The sequence below is a fragment of the Apium graveolens genome, chromosome 7, assembly GCF_009905375.1.
Source record: "Apium graveolens cultivar Ventura chromosome 7, ASM990537v1, whole genome shotgun sequence".
Lineage (NCBI taxonomy): Eukaryota > Viridiplantae > Streptophyta > Magnoliopsida > Apiales > Apiaceae > Apium > Apium graveolens.
In genome coordinates, this window is record NC_133653.1 from 200,966,419 (window position 1) to 200,973,859 (window position 7,441).

The following is a 7,441-nucleotide window of genomic DNA, read 5'->3' on the forward strand; positions in this document are numbered from 1 at the left end:
TAAGAAAAACTGAAACATTTCATTAAAGAAAGGATGAGATAAGACCACAAGAAACACAACAAACTATTATCATGTCACAGCTGGTTAGAAGGTATCAAATTTAACTCTCTTAAATATTCACATATCACTTTTTTACATAGATAATAGAATAAATATATGTTTCACCTTTCGGATTCCATATTTTACTATTATAAAAGTTGACTTGAAATTTGGCTTTTAGTTCTAAAAACTGAAAAGTAAAGCTGAGAAGATTTTTGAAAAGAAGATTAACATAAGTAATTTTAAAGATTTCAGACAGGAACAGAGGATAGCAAAGAACTAGATAAAAGTGGTAAGAGTATTCAAAGAGAATATAGCAAGATACATATATTACATTTCGAGCCAACTCTTAGCCAATATTTATATAAACCAACTTTGTGAATTATTTTTGAACATCCCTGTACAAGCTAGCTCTTTAGCACATTGCCACCATGATACACATTGCCCAACTACTTTAATTAGAAATTTCTCCTGAAAACTAAAACTCATCTCTACAATTGCTACTGCTAAACTACTTCTGAAAAAGAGCTTCAGAATGCTAACTTATAAAGCAGAAGTTGTTAATAGATAGAGTATAGACCATACACAAAGTGATGAAGCAGAAGATCGAGACAGTGTAGACTATAGAAAGAAGAGGAATCCAATGAAACAAAGTCTAATAGTGCCAATTTCTCAAAGAGGAACTCAAATTTAGTCAGCAGGTCCCGGAGTTCGATATTAGATGAAGACGCATATGTATATGTATAAAAAGTCAGAAAAACATAATTGAATTGAACTTGAAAATGTTACACTAAACAAAATGATTAATTCCGTAATAAAAGATTCATAATTCACTAAATAAAGTTCAGCATGTAATCTTACTCCAGCAGATAGCAGGAACATCAAAAGATCTACTTGCGGTTCGGTGGGCGCCTGTGGGCAGCAGAGACCCTAGATCCCCACTCGAGCAGCTCTTTGCTTGTATCATCTTCGTGACAAATCACTTCAATGAAGCAAAGACAATCTTTTTTTCCCATTGTTGTCTCTATTGCTTCAACAAGATCTTCCTCACAGCGGACCTGAACAATTCAAGAAATGCCAGTGTCAACAATACTTTTTTTTAAAAATAAGCTTCACTGTTATAACTTGTAAGTAAATGATACATTATGTATTAGATTTTCTCGACTGAACTTAGTCGTCCAATATTTGCCTTCACCATTGTGAATCGCATCAACCAGTGTAGTGTAGTTCCAGTTCTTGATTACATTGTGCGGTTCATCATGGATCTCAACTTCAATGGTATAACCACCGTTATCAGAAAAATGATTTGATTCTGACCACATCGCAACATTGTCGACACATCTTGAGCAGTAACCTGCAAGGGATATTGAATTTGTTAATGTGAAATAAAGAAGGAATGATTCTGGTAAAAATGGTGGGATTTCCAACAGTTAACACCATATATAGTCCATTATTGGAAAAATACAGATAACTTGTGATGAGATACCTGAAAGCTTTCATCACCAATACAAGCAATTATTCGCTTATCCTAAGCAGCCTGTGCATACCCTAGAGTTGCTCCAACTGACCACCCAATGGATCCATACTGCATTTGGAACTCATACCTATATTATTGCACTTACATTAATACATGCAAACACATTATATACCTTATGAAATTATATTGAAAGGGATGCTCACCCGCATCCTTTTGGAAATTTCATCTTCTGGAAATTGAACAAAGAATCCCTTATCTCATTAATTATATTGAAAGTCATGCAGAATTTGTTTAATTTTCTTGTTGCAGACTATCTCTTTACCAGGAGCCCTTTGTTAACAGACAACCATCATTAATGAGTCATTCATGCTTGTTTCATCATTTGCACATGACGTATTTCCACCTGAGGTTGATACATCAGTGTCCCTAAGTTGAGAGGGATATAGACCTTCTTGGTATGAATTGCTCCTAACTACCGCTTCTTCCAACATCAGATGTTCACTAGAACTTTGGGTTGTAATTCCAGGACACCGAATTCTTCAAAAAATCACACCAAAAACACAAAACGCACTATCCGGAAACTCCATACACCCTCCACTATGTTGCAATAAAAATGAAAATTTTGTAGATAATGCAACGCTTTTCATGCAACGCTAGATAAAAACCGTTGCCTATGCGCAATTATGGTGTAGTGTCTACACCCACGAAGACATCGGTTTTGAACAAAATAGACATTAGTGAACTGATGTCTATTGACCTTTTTCTAGTAGTCAATTTAACCGGTATTTAGTTCCATATTGATGTTTCAACTTTTTTTAAAAAAATATTTATGAATGATTCAACCATAAAGATGTTACCATCTATAAATTTTAGTGATATGACAAAATTTTACTAAGAGCGTATGGTGAAATTTAGAATTAAGTTTAGTTAGACTTTATTTGTTAAAGTAATCAAGTTCAAATGATTAAAATTCTTGAAATTTTGGGTTTAACATTTTGTTTGAAACCATTTTAACATATGTACAGTTGGATCATTTTATCTATTCTGAATAAGTGGACCGTTCACTACACCATAGATTGCTTTAAGCAACCCCATAACTGTGTCGCTATATATAGGACCAAAAAAACATTGCTAAAGACCTGAAAAGGGCTAGGGCAACAATAAAGCTATGTTGACTCGTAGCTAGTTAGTATAGATATCTATAGCAACATAAAAACTACTCTATTGCAACATACCAATCTCTATTACAATAGATCTCAATAATAATATATTTTAGACTATATAGTAACATACTTAGTGGGTTACAAAAGATCTTAAAATTTCTTTCAGAATTGTGGGGCTCATAGGGGGCCCACATGCGGGGCCTATCTGTAGGTCCCATATGGGGGACCTATATGTGGGGCTTCATATGGACTTAGTTATTTACCTATGGAAATACACCTGTAGCAACATCTTTTATCTTACAAAAGGTTAATTATTTACAACAGATTTAGTACCTACTGTAATATAGTTCCAGCCTAAAAAATAATTGAAATACACATCTTGAATATTGCATTTTCCGAAATAAATACCAAGCAATTCCAAGGAATATTCATTCATACAACCAGTCATAGACATTAAATTCACTAGTACAAAATCAAACTTTTATGTCGCCTAATTTACGATACACAAAGAAGAATCTGACATATATAGACTTCATACATCGGGTTTTTTAAAAAGGCGACATATATTAACCTTCTGAAAGTACCATTTATGTCGGTTCAGTAAATAACCAATGTATAAGGGTGACATACACGTCATTTCTAAATTGGTCGATGTATAAAACTCATTTTACGTCAGGACTGGTTCACCATCGTATAAGATCATTACAAATTACTCAGCATATACATCAATTTTTAGCACTTGATACTATATGTGATTGTATATAAGTTGGTTGTCTCTAATCCGACATAAATAAATTTTTTAATTATTAAAAAAATAGTCTAATCGAAACTTAATAGTGGTCGGGCCAATTTTAGTTTAGTTCTTCCCAAAATCAAACTATGTCCATTATAACATCGCTCGATGGAAACATTGGGTCCCGGAAACCATCACACACTCATTCATCTATCCGAGCAATTTCCTAACTTATATTTCTGGTATGAAGTATGTCAATACTAACGATTGAATATGTATACATAAATAGCCATGTAACAGATTTTTTCTTGTTATTTCCCATCACTTCTACCTAATTGGGTTTGTTAACTTCTTCGATCCTAGACCGTTGCATTCGTTGTTGGTAATCTCCCTCCCCCCTCTCTCTCACACTCTCTCTCCCTTCTTTCCTCTTTCCTGCTCCATATTCTCTTTCTTTACCTTCCCATTCCCGTCCCTTGTTTTCCCCGAATCTAATTATGTTACAAAAAATATATTTAGGTGTTGATTAAAATTTGATATGTAATCTTTATTAATTTGACACACCATTTTTATATTTATTATGAAACATAATCAGAGTAGAATTACTAATTATATTGGTTATTCTCTGGTCAATAGTGTGTCTGCTGCTGCAAATTCGGTTGCAAAGAATGTCAATCGTGTAAATATATGGCACACATTCGGTTTATGGGATTCTTTCTTTCGAGCATCTTTAACGTAATAATTTTCCGCCGTGTTAGTGATGAATTCACGTGATTGTGTAATGATTATTTTTTCGTATGTTTGAGTGTTCTGTTTCAATGTTAACTACTAGCATATTCGATGATATGAAATAAAGTATAATAAGGTATTTTTTTAATATATTAACCAGTGGATCGATTAATGTACTTCTCTGCTCTTTTTGTATCTAGATATTTAGTTAACAATTTTTTTTGAATTTAACCATCTTTTTTGAAAGATTTAAATTACAAAAAAGAAAAATATATGGGTTGCATATATATTGCACATATATGGGTTCGACTTGTTGGGGCTTTTTAGTTTATATGCTATAATTTGCTCATCTTTTACATATACAATAACTTTAAATAAAAGTTCATTTGGAAACTAAAGTGAAAGTTCTGCTCAAACAACATGTGTGGTACTTATTGTCATATATTTATAATGACTGAATGATATGAAATCTAAGAAAACCAAAAACACAGTTTGCCAGAAAAACATATTTTCTTATTTCTGCAAATTGAGGCAATATAAAGAAATACAAGGAAACTACGAAACTGATAATGCTAAAAAACAGGACACGATCACCCTCCCTACAACCTACACTAACTCAACTGCCTTGACTCAATTAAAACTCCGAAAATAACGGACCTGAAAACAAAACACTACACAAAATAGACGTTGACAACTCATTATTTGAAAATAACATATAACCAAAGTTTAAGATGTACACTACTCATATGCTCCAGAATAATGTCTCCTCTCTCAATACATTCCCCTATGAAGTGATACCTAATATGTATGTTTTCTCCTTCTATGAAATACATAATTCTTTGCCAAATCAATAGATGATTTATTATCGATAAACAATACAACTGGTCCAATGTAGTATGATGTTATCTGACTTAAAATATTACGAATCCATATAGCCTGGAAAGCTGTTGCAGTTGCGGCCATAAACTCCACCTCACAAGACGATAAAGTAACAAACCTTTGTTTCTGGGACATCGAGATGGTGAACTTCCAATTCGTTCTTAGCAGCCAAAGCTAATAGAAAATGAACCATTTCAGGCCTTGTCACAGGAGCAAAGACTTCGTCAAAATCAACTACACGCTCTTGAATATAACCTTTGGGTACTAATCTCGCTTTATGCTTCACAATCTTCCCTCAACATCCTTTTTTAACTTGAATATCCATTTCAGGCCTCTAACTTTTGTGGCGCCCTCAAAGCGGGTCAGAAGTTTGGGGTCCACACACACACACGCCTTAGTTATAACCTGCTTATAGTAATAATATAGATAACAATAATATGCGGTGACCCTATTTACCAACTACCACGGATCGCAATAGGTTGAAGTATGCACACAAGCCACACATCTACTTATATTACATACTGTTCAAATCCCAACTATTCCAAACTCAAAACTGAGTATTAAACATTATTACAAACTTTTACAGACTTAATTATCCCAAAAGAAACCTACTAGCTTAGCTCGATCAACCTTAACCCCTAGCTCTCGTGCTGGACTGGGGATCCGCGGTACCAACTGGTTCCTTCTTAACTGGAAAAGAACAGAAATAATATCGCACAAATGAGCTAACTAGCTCACGCAAGTCACAATGACAAAACTGATAATAATGATCACCAAGTGACATGTTTATGATATCAAGTGAACAATGGATTATATTTAGAATTGGATATTAATTTTTCAGGTTAAAAAACCAAGGTTAGGCTGCTGATCAGTCACGCACTAACCCCGAGCAAAGCACACAGCACTGCTCTAACTACTGGATCCAAGGCACACATTGGCCTAACTTGACCATTATATGGTCTGACCACGAATCTGGTCCACAATTTTATAAAAACAATCCAATGCTAACATAATAACAGAATAAGCAATAATAATTAATAACCAGAATCATTAACAACAATGAGTGTTTAACAATGAAAGGGTTTCAATCCTTATAAGGATCAATAAGGTAATTTCAAAGTTTGGATGCTGGGTAATGAAAGAATTGGATAACAAAGGAATCAATATTTCAGGGTTTCAAGGATTTGGTCTTTCAAAGCATAAAACAAAGATTTGATTGTGTAAGCAATCTGGTTCAGTGTTTAATATTTAGTTTGTATGTATTTGTGGAGTAGGATCGTATACTTGAGGTTCATGTTTGGGTATACAACAATCAATGATCTAGAAAGAATCAGGTTATGGCTTAAGATCAATAACTGGAATCAAGGTTTAGGGTACAGTACTTCAAAGCACTTGCAATATCAACAAGACTGTCAAGTACTACAATATCTCAGAAAGTTCAGAACACTTGCGGTATTAGCTTACTACACTGCACTCGCTTCCAATCACAATCGGCTTACTCCTCAACTACCTGTTTCCCTTTCCTACGCCTTGCCTCTTCTGCTCACATATCATAAACATCTATCAATAATCGACTCATAGAGTTCTTTTCAACACATACTTCTATCTACCCTTCGTTTTACCCAAATCCGATGAACGGATTGAAAGTTATGCAATAATCAAGTAAACACCGAATATAAGACCGATAGTCAATCAACAACTCACATATAGCACATAATACATCACATAATCAATGATATATTATTTATAAACAAGTCTCGGGTCATAAATAGGTTTTCTGATATTTAAAATGATTTTTAAAACATTTTTTGGAATTAAAACGGTCGTTGGATCAATTTCGGGTTAATAAAGGGTTCGGTAGGCCAATTCTGGCTCCGAAACAATTTTATACTAATTATCGAGCTTTGGAAATAATTTAGATAATATTTTAAAGCTTGAAACTATTTTTCGGAATTTTTAAATCATTTTTAAATATTAAATCTAATTAAATAATTGATTAAAATCAATTAATAATTAATTAAATCAATAATCAATTAATTTTCGAATTAATTGAACAATTAATTAATTAAAAATTAACTGAAATTAATTAACTAATTAATTTAGATTATTTTTGAATTAAAATTAATTTTCGGAATTAAAATAATAATTTTCAGAATTTTCAGAAATTAAAAATGAATTTTTATAATAAAAATAAATAGGAAATATGATTTTTAAACATTTTATAAACATGAATCCTATTTTTGAAAACTTTGCAAACTACAGGGACTAAACTTCACCATCTTCAAAAATACAGGGACTAAACTGTAATTTTGCAGTTTCAGTCGTCGGAAAATCGGGGGTGGCCGGAGAACTCACCTCCGGCATCCTCCCGCCACCATCACCTCCAGAATTAAACTGCACAATACCAGGAACCTATATCTG

General features: G+C 33.2%; 1 pseudogene; it reads right to left on the minus strand.

The window, feature by feature from the left end:
- Positions 1–906: 906 nt before the first annotated feature.
- On the minus strand, positions 907–1,796 carry LOC141674361 (pyruvate decarboxylase 3-like; annotated as a pseudogene).
- Positions 1,797–7,441: the final 5,645 nt, after the last annotated feature.